This window comes from Schistocerca piceifrons, chromosome 5 (assembly GCF_021461385.2).
Source record: "Schistocerca piceifrons isolate TAMUIC-IGC-003096 chromosome 5, iqSchPice1.1, whole genome shotgun sequence".
Classification (NCBI taxonomy): Eukaryota; Metazoa; Arthropoda; class Insecta; order Orthoptera; family Acrididae; genus Schistocerca; species Schistocerca piceifrons.
The window spans coordinates 36,845,585-36,872,554 of NC_060142.1; the positions used below are offsets into that span (position 1 = coordinate 36,845,585).

Here is a 26,970-nt window from a genome sequence, read left to right on the forward strand (position 1 = left end):
CAGCCAAGGGGGCACCTCTCTGACAGGTCCTGGGAGAACCCCAAAGTGGATGATGTGCATTGAAATCACCGAGTAACAAAAATGGGAACGGTAGGTGCCCAATAAGTTGAAGGAAGTCTGCCCTGGTCACAGCGAATTATGGTGGGACATATATGGTACACAGATGGTACAGGGGAAAACGTCAGGTGGGGAAGGAAAAGGCAAACTGCAACAGCTTGACGATTGGTGGTCAGGGAGATGGATTGACTATGAATGTCATGCCATATGAGCAGCATGACGCCACCATGAGATGGAATGCCATCCTCAGGGGGAAGGTCAAAACGAATCGGTAAGAAATGTGAAAGTTCAAAGCAGTCATGAGGGCTCATTTTCGTTTCCTGAAGGCAGAGTACAACGCTGCGACACTAAAAGCAGCTGCAAATCCTCTTTGTGGGACTGAAGGCCGTGAACATTCCATTGGAGGAGAGTCATGATGAAGAGATGTAGGGGTGTCACCTTGGTGGCTGCCGAGTGACAGCCGGGGAAGAGTCGCTACTACAGGGCACAGAAGCAGGAGGATCCTGGTCCATGGGGTCCACAGAAGGATCAGCTTGCTTGTGCTCTGTGGAGTCTGTGCCGATAAACGGTTGCTGTTGCGCTCCAGCGGGATGGAGGCTGGCTGGGCTAAGGTATCACGTGCCGACAACATCGAAGAGGATATTCGAGGTAGCGAAGGAGAAGATCGTTTGCCTTTGGTGGACTTCTTCGAGCATTTCTGGTTAGATGAAGACTCGAGTGTTGTTTGGCTGGAGGGATGGAGGAATTCTTCACGCGAGTACTCCTTCTGTCCTTTCTGGCCTACTGGTTGTGTAGCTCGTGGTTTCCCCCCTTGAAGTGAGAGTTTGATGGCTTGTTGCACAGCCGGACGGGGGGAGGGGGGGGGGGGGTTGGCGATGCTACCTTGACACTGTGCATTTCAAAACCTCAGAGATGAATTGGAGGTCGCATGTCTGCGTGGCCATGTCCTTCATATAGCGAGAAATAACAAGAACAGAACGATAGGTACTAGACAGGAGAACGCAGGGTTTGCGACTAGCCAGTAACTTGCGAGCGACTGGATAAGGCACCTTTTCCTTTACCCAGATATATTGAACAGCCCACTCCTCAAGATACACTGGATACTCTCGATAGGAGGCTGCATTGGCGCCGTTGCAGTTGATACAATGGAGAGAAGGAGATGGAGAATCGCCCTCGTGTGCATCCCTATCACAGGTTACACATTTGGCTGGGTGTCGACGAGACGTTCTAGTTTGGTTGAAAAGATGACACTGGTAGCAGTGCACCGGGTTCGGAATGTATGGCCAGACGGTGATAGCTTCATAGCCTACCTTTTTCATTACACAATGGACGGCAATGACACCCTGATCAAAGAATTAAGATCGTATTTCAGCCTCAGTTAGACCGTCGAGCAGCCTGGTGTAAATTACAGCACGGGAAGAATTCAACGTTCTATGGGCCTCGATATGAGCAGAGTAACTGTGGAGAAGAGAGGCAGCAAGCAGCTGAAAAGAGCAGATAAAAGAGCAGATAAAAGAGGATCCTCAAACGCCGAAGTGGAGGAACGAGACAAGAAGGGAAACAAAGAAAGGAAAAGGGAGTGAGAAACAAAGATGAGACTGTTGGCACATTAGCGACAAAATGCAAAACATTCCCAATAACACCCCAGACATGTTCCCCAAGGTAGGGGAAATATAGTGGCAAGAGGATAGACGTGTAGCACGGAAGGGAAAACATGCTGCAAAGGCTGGGGACAGCCAAGCACGGCCATACCAAAGAGTGACGAGCCTCATGGGGATTAGAAACTGTACAAACTGAGTCTTACTGTGATATACTTTATTTTCTACAAGCCATGAACTTATGTCGTGAACTGCACTATTTGAAACAGAGCCAATGTTGCATACAACATCTGTCACTACCAAGCTAGTGTCATTAGCAAACAGAAATATTTTAGAATTATCCACATAATACTAGAGGGCATGTCATTTATATAAATAAGGAACAGGAGCGGCCCCAACACTGATCCCTGGGGCACCCCTCCCATTTGTCTGTACCCCACTTAGTCCCCACATCACATCCATTCTCAACACTCTGAATAATTACCTGTTACTGTCTGTTTTTAAAGTCAGAGGTGAACCAATTATGAGCTACTCCCTGTATTCTGTAATGGTCCAACTTCTGGAGCAGTGTTTTGTCATCAACACAATCAAACGCATTAGTTAAATCAAAAAATATGCCTAGCGTTCGAAACCTTTTGTTTAATCCATCCAATGCCTCACAGAGAAAATAGAATGTAGCATTTTCAGTCGTTAAACGACTTATAAATCCGAACTGTACATTTGATAGCAAATTATGTGATATAAGATTATCAATTAACCTTTCATATACAGCCTTCTCAATAACTTTAGCAAACACTGATGGCATGGAAATAGGTCTCAAATTGTCTACATTCTCTCTTTCTCCCTTTTTATAAAGCAGCGTTACTACTGAGTATTTTAATCGTTCAGGAAACTCACTATTCTTAAAGGAAAAATTACAAATATGGCAACCTCCTGTATGATATCCCAGTCGCCTATTTCTGAAAGAGAGCTTCGAGCAAATGTTTGCTTTCAACAGCAGCTCCTTAATATAGGTTCAGTCGATATGGGCAGGGCAGGTATCAGTTGGAGAAGTAAAAGTCTCAACACTTTTAAAGTAAACCAGCAGTTCATTACACCAAATTAGTTTTCCTTCCTCAGAATATGAAGACTTCAGAAGCACTAACATTAAAAGACAAAACAAATTCTTCAACATGAGTTTTAACACTACCAGCTGTACTTAAAATGCGTTGTCTAGGTACATCAGGAAGTAATCTCCGAGACTGAAAACTATCTCATGTTTCAATATCATCAATAAATTTGGCAAAAGACTCAAAATGTTCCATGTACTTCGTTTCCAAATACTTTCTAGCACGTGTATACAAAGTGTTGTGGCGTAACAAGCTAGCTACGCCACACTGAGAAGGGAGCCGAAAGAAAGGCACGCGTACACACACGCCGACTGGCGTGAATTCTGGATCAGGATAGTATTGAATGGTAGCAAGAAAGTACGTAGCTGCTTTATACTTAACTTTTAATCTTTGTTGGTTTACAACGTTCTTCGTGAGACATTTATACGATAACTCTCAAACTAGGTAAGGCTAATGGCGCCTTGCTAGGTCGTAGCCATGGACTTAGCAGAAGGCTATTCTAACTGTCTCTCGGCAAATGAGAGGAAGGCTTCGTCCGTATTGTCGCTAGCAATGTCGTCCGTACAACTGGGGCGAGTGCTCGTCCGTATCTCGAGACCTGCCTTGTGGTGGCGCTCGGTCTGCGATCACACAGTGGCGACACGCGGGTCCGACATGTACTAAATGGACCGCGGCCGATTTAAGCTACCACCTAGCAAGTGTGGTGTCTGGCGGTGACACCACACAAAGTAAACTTTCTAATGCTGTTTTTCGTAACAGCCCAACGTGGGAGGATGTTATTCGCTGACAAATTCATTTCTTTATTGTGTTCATTACAATGAAATGGACCGAAAAAAGTCGATGGTGCAGGATTACACCGTTGAGTCTCATAATTTACAACAGTACAAACATCAACCACAGCATGTAACTTATGCAATGGGTCAACAAACGTTTCTTGTGGTCTCTTATTTAAATGAGTAACTAGTTAAATTTTCGAAAAATAATCAGTTACAAAAGAAGTAGCTTTATCAAATACAACAAACTCATATTCAGTGTCTTTTTTTTTCGATTCAGTTTTCAAATATGAGGTCCACTGTTCCAGTGCTATATTCCACACTTTTATAATTATACGGAAAACAATTTTTTCAAAATTTTTACTAATTACTAAGTTTACTAATTTGCTAATATTTACTAATTTTACTACAATTTTACTAATAATTAAAAGAATCAAACAAATCAACTTGATCAACATGACAAGGCATCCATACAGTGTAGTCTACACTGCAGCTTGCATACCAAGTAAAACCTATCCATTTATTATTCTAAGTAGGTGTTATTCCTGATCTATGAGATACGCTAACTAACATGCGGTGCCTGCGACGCCGATAAGTCCTAGGAGGACGACGATACCTGCGTCGAACTAGGCGCTGTCGGCGTATTCTCCTTTTCATCGCCATCGTCATTACACCACGAAAACGTTTTATGAATAGACCTTTTGACCCGAAAAACTGATTCTACGGTCCATTTAATTTTTTACGAGGTGCGACAATAAAGTAATGAGACTGATGTGAAAAAAATGTTGCTTACAGTTTTAGTCAAGTTTAGTGTTGTCTCCTTCAAAGTAGTTCCCTTCTGATTGCACACAACTTTTCCAGCGCTTCTGCCGTTGATGGTAACATTTCTGGAACCCATCTTCTGTAATATCCTCCAAGACACTCGTCACAGCTTTTTGGACATCTTGTGTTGTTTGAAAATGGTGCCCCCTGCCCACCGTTTTGACTCTTGGAAATAGAAAAAAGTCTCATGGAGAGATATCTGGTGAATAAGGTGGCTGTGGTAGTACTGAAATTTGTTTTGAGGTTAAAAATTGCTGTACTGACAAGTAGTATGGGATGGCGCATTATCGTGATGCAGAATCCAATTTCCAGCAGTGTTGGCACGGGCACGAAGAACTCTTTTACGAAGTATTTCTAAAATTTCTTTGTAGTAATATTGGCCAACTGTTTGTTCAGGAGGCACCCACTCTTTATGAACAATTCCCATGGAATCAAAGACACATTCAAGCATGCATTTCACTTTTGACTTTGACAGGCGAGTTTTTTTTTGGTCTGCGACCTTTGGCGTTTTGTCTCTGGATCGTACTGAAAAAAACCAACTTTCGTCACCAGTGATAACATGACTTAACAATTCTGGATTGATTTCCGTTTGCTCTAACAGATCGGCTGCCACATTTTTCCGTGTTTCTCGCTGTTGTGGTGTCAAATTTTTGGGGACCATTTTCGCACAAATCTTTCTCATACTAGGATCTTCAGTTATTGTTAGACGAACCGTTTCTCGATTGATGTTCAGTTGTCACGGATAATCTTCGATCAGACCGCACGAGTTCACGCACCCTGACCAAGTTGACATCCGTCCGCGAGGTTGATGGTCGTCCACTGCGGTCTTCATCTTCAACATTCGTTCTGCCTTCACTAAACATTTTATGCCAACGAAAAACTTGAGCTCTTGTCATAACCTCCTCTCCAAAAGCCTTCTGAAGCTTACTGTAAGATGTCGTCACATTTTCATCCAATTTAACACAAAAAGAAATGGCATACCGTTGCACAATATTATGAGGTTCCATTTCCGTGACGAGAAACACAAACATGTGTTAACTTATTACAGCGCAACTCACGACTGAGCAGTTGCATCGATGTGGCTCTCGGACTAGAAGCAGCTTATAGACCAAGGTCAAAGATATTGTGCCTACGCAAGCCTGTAGGGTTGCCACGTCTTGCAAAGAAAGTCAATCTCATTACTTTATTGTTGCACCTCGTATTTTTATTGTAAATGGTTTCACTTCGAAAAAGTCTCTTTAACTCTGAAGAGAACTTTTCCATCCCTCTCATCAAAATTCTTCAAAAGCAGTATACTTATGAGAAGCTTTCAAACCCTCGAAAGCAAACACAAAAGGTGTTGGCATGAATATGGAATCATAATTCAGATCAAAATTGATCATCTTCTCTATTTATGTAGATATATCAGTATCTAGCTGTCAATGCAAAGAAAGAGCCTTACGAAATCCAGGAGCCAAGCCTCCATTCTACCAATCAATACATTTCGCAGGCCTGCTTCTCCTTATCTCATTGTACAACTTGAACTTGCAAACATTGACTTCATTTACCCAGAACTCTCTGCGATAATCTTTAATAGTTCTAACACGATTGCCGTGATTAATTACAAAAGGATCAGTAACACGAAAGTCCCCGTGTAGTCTGCAATAGTAATCCAACTGTACCATAAAATCCAACCTGCTAACTCTCACGTTAAATTAACAATTCTCATCCTCCTTGCTTATGTAAGTAAGAGAAATTTAGAAGAACAACACTTCTGAAAACCTGTACTATGAGACAACTTCCACAAATAGTCACGTAATAAAAGTCAACCGCTCTTCATTTCTAATCATAAGAGGGCATGGCGATGTCCTATTACGTAGTGGAACCACACCTCTCAACTGAAACACTGTATTCCTCCAACTCCTCAAATGCTTGTAAAATATCTAAAAAATCACTTCTCACTTTTTTGTAAAACACAGGAATGGACACACGTACAATAAAGTGCTGTACAACTTTCGGCAGGCCAGTCACTGCTCCACAATGCGTATCGGCATGTGACTCGCGCGCTACCACATCCAGAAAATGACTGAACTTGCAACAGCTAATTGTCAGATACATAGACCAACGGAAATACAAATAGATAGAGATCAGCAGTATATCTGTCCTCGTTTGAAACACCAATTGCAATTTCTTCATATGCAAAATCTGCCTCTTCAGCCTAAACCTTATTAAAAAATTACACTGGCTAAAATGAATGACATTTTTATTGATATGTTTGGTTTTTGCGTTAAACGATGCTGGAAGCCTTTAGCCTCTAATCGAACTAAAAACACTCGTTTCTAATATGTATGGGAATTGGACATGCGTGCCCTATCCCTCTGTCGATCTCTCCCTCCCACTTCCTTTGTCCATCTCCTCCCCCTGTTCCCTCTCTCCGTCCATCTTCTCTTTCGCGTTTTCTATGTCTATTTCTTCCCACCCCTCCGTCCACCTCATCTTCTCATCTCTCTCTGACCTTGATCCTTCTTTAGAATTATTGCAGATTCAGATTCCACAATAGTTTTCTAATCATAAATCAATAAGCTATAAATACAACTTTCCTGTTTGCTGACAACGTAACACTGTTGTGGGTGTATATAAGTACACATAAAGAAGGATATTTTCCTGTTTGCTGACAACGTAACACTGTTGTGGGTGTATATAAGTACACATAAAGAAGGATATAGTCCACATGTCTCTAAATATTTATTACAGTAACGTGTAACAGTTTGAAGTAAATCAGGAAGGAACATTTGAGATTTTTGGTAACAATGTTTCCCTTTATATATTACTATATATAAAGTTATATAGTATATGTAATGAAAAACTACATAACTCCACCACTGCCGGTCCCAAGTCCGGGGCCTCATTTCGCAAGTGATGAGGAAGGAGGAGGGGGAGGAGTAACACCTCGTTAAAAAAAACCTGGGTCCATCTGGCTCCGGATGGTAGCACCCTGTAAGGGCCCCTGCCTAGGGTTACTAGGTGAAACCTGGTCAACGGTCTCAAAGGCGGAAGAGGAAGTTCAGATTCCCAACGGCGGAGAGAGCGGAAGAACTACCTCCAGGACTCACAATCTTGGTTGTACGTTTTGTGGCCTTTGGGCCACACCCAAAATAACTTTCATCAATCATGGAAGTGTGTGATGTAAACTATTTTACCCCAGGTGGACGATCCACCGTACGCCAGTACGTCAGCAGACATTCGGATTCTGGGGAGTCTGCAACATTGCACAAAGACAAGTCGGAGTGTCTTGGAATCTCATCCAAATTTCAATATAGGCAATCAACGTACCTAGCAACTTTCAATGCAAACTCATTGTTGAAAACCGGAAAATTAAAACATCTAACAGATACGCTAAAGAACCACAACATACTCATAACAGCCATTCAAGAGACACGATACATGGATACAGATACCTTCGATTCCGAAGGTTTTAGGATATACAAAGGGAAAGTGGGACCGAGAGTAATGAAAAATGTACCACATCTTGGTACAGCCTTTATAATCAACAAACAAATCTTGAACTCAATAGTTGACTTTGATTCCCAATCAGAAAGAATCTCAAGTCTTACATTCACAAGCACAAACAAAATCTACACAATTATCAATGCACATGCCCCTATAAACGAGGATAACAGGAAAAACAAAGAAAAAGTGGAGGCCTTTTGGAATCATCTAGATGACATTATTCAGAAAATTCCAGATAAAAACATCATCATTCTTCTTGGAGATTTTAATGCACAGATTGGTAAAGAAAAAAGATATAAGAAAATAGTTGGAAACTATCCTGCACACAAGAGAACAAACAGAAATGGTGAGAGACTAATAGAACTTTGCCAAGCACACAATTTAATTCTTAAATCCACAGCTTTCAAAAAACTACCACGAAGACAAAAAACATGGGTATCCCCAAATCCTAGCCTTGGGGAATTTCAACTTGATCATGTCGCAATTAAGAAGATTTCTAGCAAAGAAATCATGAACGTTAGGGTACTCAGGGGTGCAAACTTGGATTCAGACCATTACCTTTCTAAAATTAAGTTCAAAGTCATCCCAAACAGGAAACGCAGCATGAAACAAATTAAGGGACGGAAATATAGCACAGAAAAGATATTAAAATCAGATGAATTTACAAAAGCAACAGAAACCATTCAGACACAAAGCTGGGGGGATATCAAGGAAAATCTCATTACTACAGCTGAACGGATAGCACCTAACAAAAAAAGTAAAAAACATGCCTGGTGGTCGCTGGAATGTGATGCCCTCATTGAAACGAGAAAACAGGCATGGCAAAATTGGCAATCACAGAAAACAGAAGAAAGTAGACTGAATTTCATTACAGTTAGAAAACTGGTAGATAAAAATATAAAAAGGATTAAGAAGACACATGAAAACAAAACTCTCCTCCAAATTGATGAAGAATTTGCTAAAAACAACACAAGGAGCTTTTACAGAACTTTCAAACAAAGGTTATCAAGATATAAAGCACCCACCCTCCAATTTCGAGATGTAAATGGGACCATCGCTCACAACAACACGGAAAACTGCAAAATACTAGCAGGCTACTTTGAGAAACTCTTGAATTGTGAACCCATCCTTGAAAAATTTGAATCCATTCCAAACAACCGTGAGAAGCCGGATTCAGAACCACCGACGACTGAAGAACTACAGAAGGTCATCTCAGAACTTAAAAACAACAAGGCGTCCGGAGAAAATCAAATAGTGGCCGAACTATGGAAAAAGGCTGACAAAAATGCAGTTACATCCCTAAAATGTGTTTTCGATCAAATCTGGAAAGAAGAAGAGATCCCCGCAGAATGGAGAACAGCTCTCATCCACCCTATCCATAAGAAAGGTGTGAAGACAGACCCCAACAATTACAGAGGAATATCACTGCTGGATATAACGTACAAGATTCTTTCTAAAGTCCTTTTGAACAGGGCAGAGCCGCAATTGGATCCGCAAATCGGGGAATACCAGGGAGGTTTTAGAAAGGGTAGATCATGTTCGGAACAAATACTAAACCTCAAAAACATCATGGCTTACCAAAAATCAAGGGCAAAGACATACGTAATCTCCTTCATTGATTTCAAAAAAGCATATGACTCGATTGATAGAGAATCTCTGTTATCAGTCCTGGAAGAAATGGGTTTGGATAAGAAAACAACTAATATTATAAAAGCGACCCTTACGAATACATTTTCGAAAGTTAAATTTATGGGCGAACTATCGGAACCCTTTGAAATAAAAACGGGAGTGCGACAGGGCGATGGGCTCTCACCGTTGCTGTTCAATTGTGCGCTTGAGAAAGTAGTCAGAGAATGGAACACGAATATTAAGAGTGGTATAAGACTGGGTTGCAAAAAGAAGAACATTAGAGTAAATTGCATTGCTTTTGCAGATGATATGGCCCTGTTTGCTGAAACAATGGAAGAAGCACGGGAGCAAATCCTTGAACTAAAGAAACAAGCAGCTAAAATTGGTCTTCACATCTCCCCTGAAAAAACTAAGATATTGACAAACATCAAGCACTCATGTAAATACCTCAAAGTTCAAGAACAGAAGATTGAAATAGTAAAAGAATTCAAATATCTCGGAGAATGGATTACTTGGAATGCTGGGGAAAGCAAAGCAATGGAATCCAGAAAAAATAAACTTGAACTGGCCTTCCAACTAACAAAAAATACATACAACAAAAAATCCCTTTCATGGGGGTCCAAAATTACACATTACAAGACAGTGATTAAGCCAGAAGCACTGTATGCAGCAGAAACACTTAACATGAATTTCAAAGGCCAAATGGAGAAACTTGAGATAAAGGAAAGAAAAATTTTAAGAAAAATCATTGGGCCAAAATTTCAAGACAATAAGATTATATACATTAAAAATGAAACTCTCTACAAGAAAATTGAAAAACTTTCAGATTCTATGCGAAAAAGGAGAATAAATTTTTATGGTCATCTTCTCAGAATGAATTCCAACAGATTAACTAAACAAATCTTTGACTTCTTCCGTAACCGAAAAACGAAGCCCAACTGGTTTAAAGAAACTGAGAAAGACCTAGTGGAATTAAATATTTCAGAAAATTCACTTATTGATCGAACTGCTAAATTAATTACTAAAGATGAAAACATAAGGTTCCAAGACAAATCCACACAAAAGTCCAAATCCTTCATTTCGGAAGAAGAGAGGAGAAGAAGATCAGAAAGAATGAAGAAATACTGGGCCCTAAGAAAAGAACAACGCACAAAGAAATGATTGATCCAGCGTACCCCAAAGAGGGTGAAACGAAAGAAGAAGAAGAAGAAAAACTACATATATTAAAGAATTAGGTGCCTAAAACACGCCTGTATATTCAACATGGTGTCAAATTTTCAAAGCAGTTGGTCAAGAACTTTCGGAAATTAACATTTACATTTTTAACATTTCTCCTTGTATCACACATATCTTACGTTTATACTAGATGTCATTCCAGTAGGTATATAAAAACATATGAGTATTCGAATACAATGTTGTGTCAATATTCCAAAGTAATTCATGAAGGACTTTCGGGGATCTGAGTCTTTGAAGAGACGAATATTTACATTTGTACATATATAGACACTGTAAATGTTCCTAATCGCAAATCTTCGAAAGTTTTTCACTGAATGTTTTGAAATTTTGACGCAACTTTGCACTGGAATACGTGGGTGTTTTTAGATACCTTATTTTAATATATGTAATACACGATTCTTTATAAATTTAGCAATAGGGATACGTTGTCACAAAAAAATTCAAAAATTTATATATATACGAGGGTTCGAACTTAAATAGTGGCAACTATTTATTCAAAACCGATACAAAAGAGTTACATGTTTGCACCTATTACTGCCCTTCAAAGTAGTCACCAGCGTTGTGTAGAACCCGTTGTCAGCGATGTGGAAGGCGTAGTATACCGTTAGCAGAGCCTGTTGGGTTGACGGATGTGCGAATGGAGCGGTCTACTGCCTGTCGAATCTCTGGAACAGTTCTGAAGCGAATGCCACGAAGTGATTCCTTCACCCTCGGAATCAAATCAAAGTCACAAGGGGTTAAGTACGGGGAGTATGGTGGATAGTACATTACTTCCCAGCCCCATCGACCGAACAGAGCAGCCGCAGCTTGCGCAGTATGCGCCCGCGTATTGTCGTGCAAAATGATGGGTGGGTTGCACAGAAAGTGCCGCCGCTTCTTTCGCGTAGTGATGCTCCGAAAACGAACAGTAATACCACGCATTGACGGTCTGCCATGGAGGAAGGTAATGCGTTCGGATAACACCCTCACAGTCATACACGAAAATCACCATAAGTTTAAACCGCTCCATTCGCACCATCAACATAACACGCGCCTATGTTGGAATACAAATAGATAGATAGAGATCAGCAGTATATCTGTCCTCGTTTGAAACACCAATTGCAATTTCTTCATATGTAAAATCTGCCTCTTCAGCCTAAACCTTTGTCAAAGTTTCAAAGCAATCGGTCAAGAAGTTTTGGAGATCACGATTTTGAAGAAACGAACGTTTAAATTTTTATTTTTGTAGATTGTGATTCGTGAATTCATTTTTCTGAATAAAAATGTGCTGCGCCATTTCTTTGGAGTACATAGGGTACATAAACGTTTCTAAGGGCCAATATCGGCGATTATCCTTTACCCAAATTACACAAAAATGAATGTTGCCAGAAATTTCTGTGAATAGGTAAGTAAGAACTCCATCAAAATAAGTAACTCGTACGTTATGCCTGCACTGCCTCACAAAATGATAGATGAAAACGAAAATATGAAAACTGACTTACCGTGTTGCGTTTCATATCTAAATTCACTTCCCATTGTGACGAAAATATCATTTCTGTGTGGGACGTTAGATTCATCAGCGTGGTTGCATAAAATCTTTTTTGGGCTTGCTGGACTATCATTTTATATTTCAAAAAGAGAAAAAGGAAAAGTGCTGCTCTTTCTACAGAATTGCAATGATCTTCGTGTCTCACAACTCACTGGTTTATGCATCTCACTGAACGTCAGGGGTAGATTAATTTTCATTATTTCCTTAAAGGCGGTGCAGTTTTCAAAAACAGCAATGCAGGTTTATTGCAAAAAAATCTGTAAGTTTTCCATGTAACTGTCTGGAAAACTATCTTCTTCTTCAAGCTTTCTTGGCGAAATCCGTGTTTGTAGTTGAGTTTCCATTTTCTCTTCATACGACATTTCAACAACTTTCCTGGATGTCTTCGTCAGTTGTGGAGTGCAGAAATTGGAACCAAGATAAGGCTATGCTAAAACGCATATAAAGTAACAAGTAAAGAAAATGGCGCGAGACAATACCCTTCACCGAAAAACGTCTCACTGCGAAATTATCTACGAGCAGAGAGAGGGAACATGGAGATGTTCTGCGACTTTATTTAAGGAAATTGAGTTCCAGATCGCACGTTTCACTTAAGCTTACGCCTCCGACTCTTTTGATTAAATTATCCGCCATTCTGAAATCGATAGGTTCCTTGCTACAGTGTCCCACAAATTCCTCCCGTGGAACACGGTGCTGGTATCTTCGTGTTGCAAATCATGGCCACAGGTGAGTCAGTGCTCGCTTCAGGTGACCTCACTGACTGTAACGCATGTGTCTTTACATCTTTGTTCGACAGTTTTTATAGACTGCCCAACACATAGAAAGCCGGTCACTGCATTGAAATTTAACTTGTGAGTTCATAAGATACTATGACACCGGTTTTAAGGCCATGAAACATTTCCTTTTGAGTGAAATCCGATCCATAAGCGAATAACAATGGCATCTGACTAACTTTTACCGTAGATGCTCTAGTGACCAGGAACTTTTTCATAGCACAACGGAATAGTGACAGGCGGAGTTAACTTAAACTAAACCGAAACTTCAAACGTTTTAGTACACAACGAGAGCTGACACTATTGACTGAAGAATTAGAGGGCTGACACTATTTAGCCAAATTTTAAGCCTCGTTTCTAGTCTTCTCAAGACACTAAAAAGATACGTCAGGTTGGGTCGATTCACACAAGGAGCTAAAAGGGGAATAAAAAGGACCACACGTAAGTTGTCGGATTCGGTCAGGACGACTAATGGAGCCATCCTCATCATTGTCCGTACTGCCCCAGGGAAGTGCGATGTGACCGATTTTGTTCTCTATATGCGTAAATGATCTGAAGGACAGAGTGAGCAGCTTTTTGCTGATGAGGGGCTGCAGGAGGCTACAAGATGACACTGACAAAATTTCTAGTTGGTTACATCAATTGCTGCTTCCTCTAAATGCAGAAAACTATACAGATGAGTAGGAAAAACAATGCCATAATGATCGCATACAGCACTGGTCGTGTGCTGCTTGACACAGTCACATCGATTAAATATCTGGATGTAACGTTGCAAAGCGATACGAAATGGAATGAGCTCTTAAGGTAGGTAGCAGGGAAGGCGAATAGTCCACTACAGTTTACTGCGAGAATTTTACCAAAGGGTAATGCAGACCACATTGAAAGCTGTCTGGCTTGCCTCCTTCCATTTATATGCTAAAATCACCTACCCATTGTCACGACTGGCGATAGGCAGGACACTTTAGTTTCATCATGCTAAAAGTCTCATGAGGTTATTTAATGCTATGGGTTGTGTCATATAAAACTGAAGTGGTTGTCGGTCGAGGCTTGCAGTTCTATTCTAAGAATGCCCGAGAGCACCCAGTTCGCACAGAACTCGGGAAACGACAGGGGAGATCACACGGCATTCAGGGGCCTTCTTCCGGCTTACGCATGACAACGTGCCGCCTGGGGGGACTCACTGACCTCCCCCGACAGTTACCTAAGACGGGAGGAGGAGATTAGTGTTTAACGTCTCGTCGACAACGAGGTCATTAGAGACGGAGCGCAAGCTCGGGTGAGGGAAGGATGGGGAAGGAAATCGGCCGTGCCCTTTCAAAGGAACCATCCAGGCATTTATCTGAAGCGATTTAGGGAAATCACGGAAAACCTAAATCAGGATGGCCGGAGACGGGATTGAACCGTCGTCCTCTCGAATGCGAGTCCAGTGTGCTAACCACTGCGCCACCTCGCTCGGCCCTAAGACGGGGTTCGTGTTATTCGGCACGGCTCTGCTCTGTGGAACGCTGACAGCGGTAGTCTCAAGTGGTGGCTCTCACCTTATAATTTATGGTGAGAAATCAGAAGTCTTGGAATGTCTGGACTACGCGATGAGAGGACAAACCTCGTGGGGTTCCCGTCACATTGGCCACGTGTCTAGAAATTCAGAAGTGTTTAAAGAACGCTCTGATTGGCATCATCGCCTACTGACGTCAGGCGAGAATTTCCGTTGAATACTAGAGAGGAAGGTGTGCTCTGATTGGTCTGCGCCTGGAGACATTCTGTGGTGCGAATTTATTAAACGTGGTATCTTTCACGCTGTTGGAGAGAAACAGTAACATTTTCCCTGATTGGCGGCTGTGGCCGGAACGGCGAAAACAGCAGTCTGGAGCAGAGACACGTGAAGTCAGACACTCTTGGTTTAGATGTGGAAGGTCGCTGGTTTTACACATCGAGGACTTTTGAGTTCAGGCACTGAATGGAATTTCGTGGTGTCCGAGTCCTTAGGAGCGAGATTCTGGTTCTTCTCGTGCAACTACACACTGCTGACTTACTGCCGCAGCAGATTGGTGGTAGCTAAAACATTTGATGCATTGCATTCGTATTAGAGACTGGATGTGGGGCTAGGATACGGCAGTGCGGCCTCCCTCACCAGACTGCTTCATGATACCTATATTGCAATCACATTTTCTAATAGCCTTGCCACTAAGCCGTAGGCCAATGTCATTGCTACGTTACCTAACTTCAGTTACACTAGTAGACCTATTTCTAGAATTAACAATAGCTGTCTCTAAATTCTGTCTCCACTAAGAAGGCAACTACTTTTATTAATACTACTAAACCAAAACTAATACCAATAACAAGAAAACTTCACAAATTTTATTAGCTAAAACCAAAATTTCATGCGGCCACTGGAACACTCAACGAACTAAAAACAGTGAATGAAAATTTTACCGAAATATTTCACTAGAAACAATAAGAAACGTCAGATGAAAGCTTAAGCACGTAATTTACAAAACGACTTCAACGCACAGAAAACTCTAAAGACACAGCGAGCGAACGTTTCCAAAAATTTATTAAATCGCTATTTCGCCACAAACAGCACTAAACATCGTTGAAAACTATGAAATTTAATAGCTGTATAGCACTGCACAAACAACTTCGTCAGTACTTACACTATGTGATCAAAAGTATCCGGACACATGGCTGAAAATGACTTACAAGTTCGTGGCGCCCTCCATCGGTAATGCTGGAATTCAATATGTTGTTGGCCCACCCTTAGCCTTGATGACAGCTTCCACTCTCGCAGGCATTCATTCAGTCAGGTGCTAGAAGGTTTCTTGGGGAATGGCAGCCCATTCTTCACGGAGTGCTGCACTGAGGAGAGGTATCGATATCGTAGGTGAGGTCTGGCACGAAGATCGCGTTCCAAAAAAATCCCAAAGGTGTTCTATAGGATTCAGGTCAGGACTCTGTGCAGGCCAGTCCATTTCAGCGATGTTGTTGCCGTGTAACCACGCCGCCACAGGTCGTGCGTCATGAACAGGTGCTCGATCGTGTTGAAAGATGCAATCGCCATCCCCGAATTGCTCTTCAAGACTGGGAAGCAAGAAGGTGCTTAAAACATCAATGTAGGCCTGAGCTGTGATAGTGCCACGCAAAACATCAAGGGGTGCAAGACCCCTCCATGAAAAACACGACCACACTGTAACACCACCGCTCCGAATTTTACTGTTGGCTCTACACACGCTGGCAGATGACGCTCACCGGGCATTCGCCATACCCACACCCCGCCATCGGATCGCCACAGTGTGCACAGTGATTCATCACTCCACACAACGTTTTCCCACTGTTCAATTGTCCAATGTTTGCGCTCCTTACACCAATCGAGGCGTCGTTTGGCATTTACCGGCGTGATGTGTGGCTCATGAGCAGCCGCTGGACCACGAAATCCAAATTTTTTCACCTCCCGCCTAACTGTCATAGCACTTGCAGTGGATCCTGGTGCAGTCTGGAATTCGTGTGTTATGGTCTGGATAGATGTCTGCCTATTACACATTACGACCCTCTTCAACTGTCTATCAGTCAACGGACGAGGTCGGCCTGTACGCATTTGTGCTGTACATGCCGCTTTACGTTTCCACTTCACTATCACATCGGAAACAGTGGACCTAGGGATGCTTAGGAGTGTGGAAATCTCGCGTACAGACGTGTGACACAAGTGACACCCAGTCACCTGACCACGTTCGAAGTCCGTGAGTTCCGCGGAGCGCCCCATTCTGCTCTCTCACGATATCCAATGACTACTGAGGTCGCTGATATGGAGCACCTGGTAGTATGTGGGAGCACATTGCACCTAATATGAAAAACGTATGTTTTGGGGGTGTCCGGATACTTTTGACCACATAGTGTAGCTTTATAACCGCTACAGCTGCAACTGCACGGCGCGAAATGTAAACAGACTACTGAGGCGTGAGGCTTGGATGAGCGGACGTAAGCACACTCACGAATAACAGACCAATGGAATCAATAACACAGGAGGAAAGACTGAGATTAATGAAAAATCTACTAATAAGCTACTTTTACAGCAAATATTAACACAAGTAAACTTTAAAATATGTAATTGAAGACTAAAACTTCATAAAATATTGATGAGCAGTTTCGACAGCAGTCCAGCACACGTGGCGTCACAGTCTGGCTGCGGCTCCGTTATGCTCTGGGGAACATTGACTTGGGCCTACAGAGGGCCAGTCGAGCTCGTACAAAGCACCGTGACGGCCAAGGAGTATCTTATACTGGTTGCAGACCACATACAAGTGATCATGATGATCATATTTCCTGACGGCAGTGGCATTTTTCAGCAAGATAGTGCGCCGTGTCACAAGGCCACACTGGCAGTTCCAGTTGATGTTCTGCCCGCCCAACTTTCCAGATCTGAACCCGACCGAACTCATCTGGAATGTGTTAGAGGTTAGAGGACCCATCGGCTACGAAGGCATTAGAGATGAAGCAAAAACTATGACTAGGAAGGATGGGCCTGGAAACCGAATGCGCTGTTTCAAAGGGAAGACCTCACCCTTCATCTCATCAAAGGTAGATAATGTTTTTCCCAAACAAAACATATCTAAAGGAAAGGCCAGTGTAAGTCTTGTGACCTTAACATCATGCATTGGGTGGCACAAATAAGACGTTTCGCGCTGCGAACTGCGTCCCCGGGTTATGATCACTGCTGCTGGCATGATGCCAACTGAGACGACTTGCTGTCACACCATAAGAAAACCGACCAAGGAAAACGTGGTGCCGTGCAGTATCGATACTACACCAGACAGAGCGTTGGGCGTCAAAGCTAACCGCCTTTCTCCTCGGAATTTGCGGGAATTAGGCGACTTGTGTGTGCAGATGTCGTGCCAGCTCCCTCTAGTGACCTAATGAGGCCTTATTGGTTTTATGCCACGACGCGTCGCTACTGTTATCTGTGCCAACGGTGGACATGCCGGCTATTGGTAGGTAGTCATTGTGCAATGGCGAATCAATGTACATCTACGAACAGACTACGCAAGCCAACATAATGGCGCGCGGCTGAGGATACCTTGTACTATTACTAATCATTTGCTTTTCTATGCCAGTCACAAACAGAGCGCGAGAAAAACGACTGCCTATTTGTCTCTGCAGGAGCCCTATGTTCTCCATCTTATCTTCGTGATCCTTAGGAGAAATTTATGTTGGGGGCAGTAAAATCATTCTATAGTCGGGTTCATATGACGGTTCTCTAAATTTTCTCACCAACGTTCCGCGAAAATGGCATCTTTCCTCCACCTTACCTACCGGTAACAAATGAAGCTAACCGCGAATTGCTTCGATGTCTTCTTTAGTTTTTTCAGTAACTGTAAAATTTTACAATGAGTGAGAAGTGTGGCTCTGTCGTAGGTTTGTGACTAGTGGGTTACGGTGTTGGATTGGTTCAAAGTATTTTCATTGGGGTGAATGCAGTGGGGAAGCCAGTGGGCATTATAGCGAGATCCTCTCCTAGGAACGCAGAATCTGTAGTAGAAATAAGTTGATAGAGGAACAGGAGCGTAAGATCTGTGCCCTTCAGGTGTAGTTACAATACGCAAGGGAGGAACTAGATAGGTTGAGGAGGGTGAGGGGTGGTGGGGAATGGGAACTGGCAAGAAGGCAGCTAGGAGGAGGAGGTATACAGACAGTTGTACCTAGCATATACGCAATAGATTTGACAAACTGTTAGAGTTGAGTGGAGAGGAGCCTCTTGTAGCTGTAGATGTAGAGGACATGCACTAGTCCTCAGCAGTTAGGAGGCATGGGTCAGTTGCAAAGTCTAGCAGAAAGAAGAAGGTTCTGCTGCTAGGTAGTTCGCACGGTAGAGGTGTGGGCCAGGAGTTGCAGGAAGTGATGGGGAGTGAGTACCAGGTCACCAGCATTGTGAAGCCTAATGCAGGGTTGGCTCAGGTGACTGTCAGGTGACTGACAGCATAGGCTTCGAACGCTAGGCGTACTTTTTGATTTAACTAAGGCATCTGATTGTGTTGGTCACAAAATATTGCTCCTGAAGTTGGACCATTATGGAATATGGGGAATAGTTCACAATTGGTTCACTTCTTACTTACCAACAAACAGCAGAAGATCATTATTCATAGTGTTGAGAAGGGCTATGATTTGGGGTCTGAGTGGGGTACTGTCAAATTGGGGGTGCTTCAAGGATCAATGTTGGGGCCACTCCAGTTCCTCATTTATGTAAATGATATGCCCTCTAGATTTATAGGTAACTCTAAAATATTTCTATTTGCTGATGACATTAGCTTGGTAGTAAAGGATGTTGTGTCCAACATTGGCTCTGTTTCAAATAGTGTAGTTCATGACATAAGTTCTTGGCTTGCAGAAAATAAGCTAACGCTGAATCACATTAAGACTCAGTTTTTACAGTTTCTAACACACAATTCAACAAAACTCGACATTTTAATTTCACAGAATGGGCTTATAATTAGTGAAACTGAACATTTCAAATTTCTAGGTGTTCAGATAGATAGTAAACTCTCGTGGAAAGTCCATGTCCATGATCTTGTTCAAAGACTTAATACTGCCATTTTTACTATTCGAACGGTATATGAAGTAAGTGATCGTTCGACACGAAAATTAGTCTACTTTGCTTATTTTCATTCACTTATGTCGTGTGGTATTATATTTTGGGGTAACTCTTCCCATTCTAAAAGGGTATTTTTGGCTCAGAAACGGGCGGTTCGTGTAATAACTAGTGTAAGTTAGCGAACCTCGTGTCGATTCCTGTTCGCTAGTCTTGGTATTTTGACATTGGCCTCTCAGTATATATATTCTTTACTTTCGTTTTGTATTAACAATATCAGTTTATTCCCAAGAATAAGCAGCTTTCACTCAGTTAATACTCGGCAGGAATCAAACCTGCATTTGGATCAGACTTCCTTAACTCTTGTGCTATACTGCTGCATCCATTTTCAATAAGCTACTACAAGAATTCAAAAACCTTAGGAGTAATCCACGTGCATTCAAATCGAATCTGAAGAGTTTCCTCATGGGTCACTCTATTCTGTCGAGGAGTTCCTTGCAAAATTAAGCTGATTCTTATGTTGCATTGTTGATTGCGTTTACTTAAACTTATGGCTTGACTTTTTTAGGGTTCATAAACATTTTGTTTTTATGTGTTATTGTTTTACGTTGTAATTTCATGTGCTGACACGTTGCATGACCTTGGAGATTTGCTCCTCAGTTTGGTCCTACGAACTTGACGTGTAAATTAATAAGTAAATAAATTGTCTCCACCCTGCAGTCAGGTGTGAAGGTGCTGTTCCGCTCGGAGACGACAGATCCGCGCCCTCGCATCGACATGATGAAGAAGGTGTCGGGATTCATCAGACTGTGCAACGCTCTGCCACTGCACTAACGTCCAGTGCTGATGGTCACGTGACCATTTCAGTCGTAGCTGCCGACGTCGTGGTGTTATCATTGGCACGTGCAAGTGTCGTCAGCAGTGGTGGCCTATCGTGAGGAGTGTTCGGTGCGGTGTGTGTTCAGACACACTTGTACTCGGCCCAGCATTGAAGTCTTACGTTTGTTCTGACACAGTTCGCGCCTGTCCTGTTTTACGAGTCCGACCAGCCTATGGCGTCCGACATCTGTAACAAGGACGTGGTTGCACCGTGGTTTTGCCACGTATTAAAGACGCTCACAGAGGCACTCTTCAAACTACCGACAAGTCGTGCTGTTTCGAAATGCTCGTGCTGAGCCTCCGGGCCAATACATTCATACTACATGCACCGTTCGTGTTTCTGACTAGCAGTCGTTCCTCGCTAGGTGACACTGCTATCCCCTGAACGGGTTTATATCGATAGTAGGTCGGTGATCATTGTAGATTACATGAACCTTTTCCGATTTGAGGATTTCGTGTTCTCTGGCGTTACCTTCAGCTCCTTCTCCGGTGAGAAGGATAATGTGGACTTTGAACGATAATAAATAGTGTCTAATTTTCCACTTGTCTTTAGTATAAGATAGTGTCAAGTGCTGTCCTCTGCAGCAGCTCGCAGCCCAGCCGAGGCTGACGAACGCGGGAGAGCTTACTTGCACCCAAACGAGCTAAGGAAGTGACGTCAACATGACGTAATCCGGTGTTCGCGAAATATGTCGATGTATCGATCGGCGACTAGAAATCGAACTAACGTAAAAGTGGCGGGACATTCGTGTGCTTACTGCTCGGTGCCGTAGAGTTCTGTGTGTCTGTAGCGGCAGCTGCAGCTTTTGTTTGGAGAATTCTTCAAATATGGCTACTGACCGTGTTATAGACTGGGAAGTAGACGTGTACGAGAAACTGATGATGTTAATTAAGGAGGTACATATAGGTAGCGAGGGCGAATGCACGGTTTTTGCAAGACGGAAGAAAATATCACCCAACTTCTGACTATGCAATGCGTCCATGAGTACGCCTACTCAGTAAGAAGAAGCGCGAATTACCGGCATTCTCCTCCAGGTGTTGACAAACGTAAGTGAAAATGTTTCTAAATTCGATTTTATCTTACATATCTGACATAATTACATAGTTGTTGCGGAGATGTATTCTATTTATCTTCTTTATCTGCGACTCAAAAATGTGTGTGAATTCGTAAGGGACCAAAATGCTGAGGTCTTCGGCCCCTAGACTTACACTCTACTTAAATTAATGTATGGTAAGAACAACACACACACCCATGCCCGAGGGACTCGAACCTCCGGCGGGAGGGGCCACGCAATCCGTGACATGGCGCCTCAAACCGCGCGGCCACTCCATGCGGCGACTGCAACTCCTTCAGTGACATTCTCATCAGTTTCTCCAACACGACTACTTCCTGGTCTAGAATACGATCAGTAGTCATATTCGAAGACTTCCCCAAAACAAAAGCTTCTGCTACCCTGCTAAAGACACACAGAACTGAACAACGTTAAGCAGACGACTCTCCCGCCACTTCTGGCTGGGCTAAGCTTTTATGTCAGCTCTATTTGTACTCGTCGACTGACGTATCGAAATACTTAGCGAGCGCTGGGCTGCGTCATTCTGACGTCTCTTCCTTCGCTCTTCCGAGTGCAAGTGAGCTCTCCCGCCGAACACCTGGTCCGCTGGGTCGCCAGCTCGTCAGGCGGCTGCGTGCCGCGTTGCAGTGAATACGGTGGAGGGAGGAGTGGCGACCACAGGCGTGACTGCAACACAATGGCCGCGTCAGCACGAGCAGCGGTGAGAGGGGGGAGAGGGGCGCTAAGCCTGGCTGTGCAGCCGCCGTCGCCTCGCAACAACGTTCGCGTCGTCGAATGCGGAAGCTGAGACAGTTGTCTGTTCTGGCGGATATATGAAAGTTACACCAAGTGGAATTTGTACCCAAAAAAAATTCATGACATTTGCACCCATATACGTGGACACTACCTGCTCACTACGTCACGGCCTACATGCAGTCCGAGTCCTCAGCCACAGGCTCCCAACGCCCGTGGAAGTTGCTGTCCGGCCCTGTCCTAGCGGCGTCGACGGCGCCGTGCAGATGACCAACATAAAGAATTATCTGACTGCCGGAAGAAAAGCAATAGCGCCACCAACTGTCTACATACCGTTGTACGATATTCCCTCTTACATACTCATGTGGCACTGGTTCTACTTGCTTGAATGCTTGTATCCTATTTCTTCCTTGTCGTATGTTGCATGTCTACATCAACATCCACATGTAAATGACTACTCTGAAACTCAACACTTAACTGCCTGACAGAGGGTTCGTCGAACAAATTTCACATTATTTCTCTACCGTTCTATTCCGGCCGGGTTGGGGATTTTCTCTTCCTGCGAACTGGGTGTTTGTGTTGTCCTCATCATTTCGCTCAAATGCTTCAAATGGCTCTAAGCACTATGGGACTTACATCTCAGGTCATCAGTCCTCTAGACTCAGAACTACTTAAACCTAAATAACCTTAGGACATCACACACATCCATGCCCGAGGCAGGATTCGAACCGGCGACCGAAGCGCATCATTTCGTCATCATCATTCGTGACAGTAGCTAGATTGGACGGTGTAAAAAACTGGACTGTGAAAAAATTGGGACTTTGTACGGGCGCTGATGACCGTGCAATTGAAACCCCCACAGACCAAACATCATAATCATCATCATCATCGTCATCATCTACCGTTCCAGTCTTGGAAAGCACACGGGAAAAACGAACGCCGAAATATTTCCGTAAGAGCTCTGATTCTCTTCATTTTATTACGATTATCATTCCTCCCTGTGTAGATGGGCGCCAACAAAACATTGTCGGAATCGGGGAAGAAATTTGGAGATTGAAATTTCGTCAAAGGATCTCGCATTAACGAAGAACGCCTTTGTTTTAATGACTGCCACCCCATGTCACGAGTCATACCCGTCACAGTCACACCCAACTTCGTAATAAAATAAAACAACCTGCCCTTCTGTGAACTTTTTCGATGTCCTCCGGCAATTCTATCTGGTAAAATTGTTCACATGGCTCTAAGCACTATGGGACTCAACATCTGAGGTCATCAGTCCCCTAGACTCAGAACTACTTAAACCTAACTAACCTAGGTACATCACACACATCCATGCCCGAGGCAGGATTCGAACCTGCGACCTAGCAGCCGCGTGGTTCTGGACTCACGCGCCTAGAACCGCTCGGCTACAGCTCCCGGCTCTATCTGGTAAGCATCCCATACCACACAGCAGTACTCCAGCAGAGCACGGACAAGTGTAGCGTAAGCAGCCTCTTTCTAAGTGTTCTGCCAATAAAATGGGGTCTTTGGTTTGCCTTCCCCGTGACATTATCCATGTGATCTATTGTAATCCTTCGTATATAGTTGAAATGAGAGCCTTTAGAGTTGTGTGATTTATCGTGAAACGAAAACTTAATGGATTACCTTTAGCGTTCATGTGAATGACCTCACAATTTCCATTATTTAGGGTCAATTACCACTTTTCACACCATACATATATCTCGTCTAAATCATTCTGGATCTTCTGATGACTTTACTACACGGTAAATGGCAGCATAATCTGCAAGCAATCTAAGTTGGTTGCTCAAATTGTCTCCTAAATCGTTTATGCAGGTCAGGAACAGCACAGGGACGATAACCCTTACGGAACGCCAGATATCACTCCCGTTTTAATCGATGATTCTTCGTCAACTACCACGAACTGTCACCTTTATACAGGAAATCACGAAACCAGTTTGTACAACTGAGACTATATTTCATAGGCAAGCAATTTGATTCGAATCCGCTTGTTAGGAACGGTACAAAAAGCCTTCTGGATATCTACAAATATGGAATCAGTTTGGCATCCCCTGTCGATAGCACTCTTTATTCCATGAGAATAAAGAGGTAGCTGTGTTTCACAAGAACGGGTATACAGAACCCATGCTATATGTCAATAGATCGTTTTACTTCGAGTTAATTGACATTGTTCGAAGACAGTATTACGTTCCTAAATCCTACTGCAATTCGACGTCAGTGACATGGATATGTAATTCAGCGGATTATTCGTATTTCCTTTCTTGAGTATTGGTGTGACCTACGCAACTTTCCAGTCTTTAGGCACAGATCTGTCATCGAGCGAGTTCTTGTATACGACTGCTACATATGGAGCTGTTGTACCTGCGTACTCTGAAAGAAACCTACTTGGTGTGCAGTCTGAACCGGAAGATTTGCATTTGTTAAGTGATTTCAGTTGTTTGGCTTCACCGAGGATGTCTACTAGTAACGCCCTCATCTTGGCAGCAGTTCTTAGTTTGATTTCTGGAATGTTTACTTCTTCTTATTTGGCGAAGATATTTCGGAAACTGTATTTAGTAACTCCGTTGTACTGGCACTGTCATCAGTAAAATTACCACGCATACTCTGCCCCAACACGAAAAATCAGTATTTGTAACCAAAATTTTTTGCTGTTGTTAAGTAAGTTATGACGTTACATAAGTTGTGATCAGTTTATTTTAGTTAATATACAATTTTATAATGCTTATGTTGCTTCCACTTCACAATAGCGTCAGTGATATGTAGAATTATCCAGGAGTATTGGTAATACGTAATTCTCACACCACCGCAAAGAGAAGCGATATAGATGAATGTGAGTGGTGTTAATACAGAGCTGAAATCACTAAAATTTAACAAGGGCTATGCACCCGATGGAATCAGGTTCCATACCATATTTCCTAGTCCTCTTTCAATCAAAATCTATCATTGCTCCCTCGAACAAAAAATGGTCCCCAGTGGTTAGAAGTGAAGCGCAAAACTAACGTCCAGTAGCCTTGAGATCCACTTGTTGTAGAATCTTAGAACATATTCTGACATCAAATGTAATGACGTATCTCCTCAATGCCTAGCATCACGAAATCAGAAAACATCGACCATGTGAAAACCAATTTGCACAGTTTTTCCACACGACATCTGAATGCTATGGAGCAAAGCAATCAGCTAGGTGCTGGAGCAAGGCAGTCAGCTAGCTGCATTATTTCTCAAGTTCCGAAAAGCATTTGGTTCAGTGCCACATCTACGCTTACTACGTGTCAAAAGTACGATGTATGGGGCGTCAAGCGAAATCTGTGACTGGACTGAGGATATTTTGTTGGGAGGAGGCGGAAAGTTATTTTTAATGGAGTGTCATCAACATGAGTGTGCGCCAGGGAGGTGTGTTGGTATTTATTTATTTATTTATTTATTTATTTATTGTTCCGTGGGACCACATTTAGGAGAAGTCTCCATGGTCATGGAACGAGTCAATACATGAAATTATAACACGATTGTAGAAACACATAAAATGAAACAAGTCGTTAGTTTAAATAAAGAAAATCAAGAATGTAACACTGGAATTTGCTTAATTTTTTATCTCTTCCAGGAGCTCCTCGACAGAATAGAAGGAGTGAGCCATGAGGAAACTCTTCAGTTTAGACTTAAAAGTGTTTGGGCTACTGCTAAGATTTTTGAGTTCTTGTGGTAGCTTATTGAAAATGGATGCAGCAGAATACTGCACTCCTTTCTGCACAAGAGTCAAGGAAGTGCATTCCACATGCAGATTTGATTTCTGCCTAGTATTAACTGAGTGAAAGCTGCTAACTCTTGGGAATAAGCTAATATTGCTAACAACAAACGACATTAAAGAAAATACATACTGTGAGGGCAATGTCAAAATTCCCAGACTATTGAATAGGGGTCGACAAGAGGTTTTCGAACTTACACCATACATAGCTCGAACAGCCCGTTTTTGAGCCAAAAATACCCTTTTTGAATCAGAAGAATTACCCCAAAAAATAATACCATATGACATAAGCGTATGAAAATATGCGAAGTATACTACTTTTCGTGTTGAAATGTCACTTATTTCAGATACTGTTCTAATGGTAAATAAAGCGGCATTTAGTTTCTGAACAAGATCCTGAACATGGGCTTTCCACAACAGCTTACTATCTATCCGTACGCCTAGGAACTTGAACTGTTCCGTCTCGCTTATAACATGCCCATTCTGTCTGATTAAAATGTCAGTTCTTGTTGAATTGTGGGTTAGAAACTGTAAAAACTGAGTCTTACTGTGATTTAGCATCAAATTATTTTCCACAAGCCACGAACTTACTTCATGAACTACATTATTTGATAATGTTTCAATATTACACACAAGATCCTTCACTACCAAGGTGGTGTCATCAGCAAACAGAAATATTTTTGAATCACCTGTAATACTAGAAGGCATATCATTTACATAAATAAGGAACAGCAGTGGCCCCAGCACCGACCCTTGGGGAACGCCCCATTTAACAGTGCCCCATTGGGACTGAACATCATTACCACTCTCAATATTGCGGAGGATTACCTTCTGCTTCCTGTTCTTAAAGTAGGAGGCGAACCAATTGTAAGCTACTCCCCTTACTCCATAATGTTCCAACTTCTGCAGTAATATTTTGTGGTCAACACAGTCAAAAG

General features: G+C 42.6%; 1 non-coding gene across 1 annotated transcript; it reads right to left on the reverse strand.

Moving 5' to 3' along the window:
- Positions 1-14,394: 14,394 nt before the first annotated feature.
- Positions 14,395-14,472, reverse strand: Trnaa-cgc. Its single transcript has one exon. It is a non-coding gene; the product is annotated as a tRNA-Ala (tRNA).
- Positions 14,473-26,970: the final 12,498 nt, after the last annotated feature.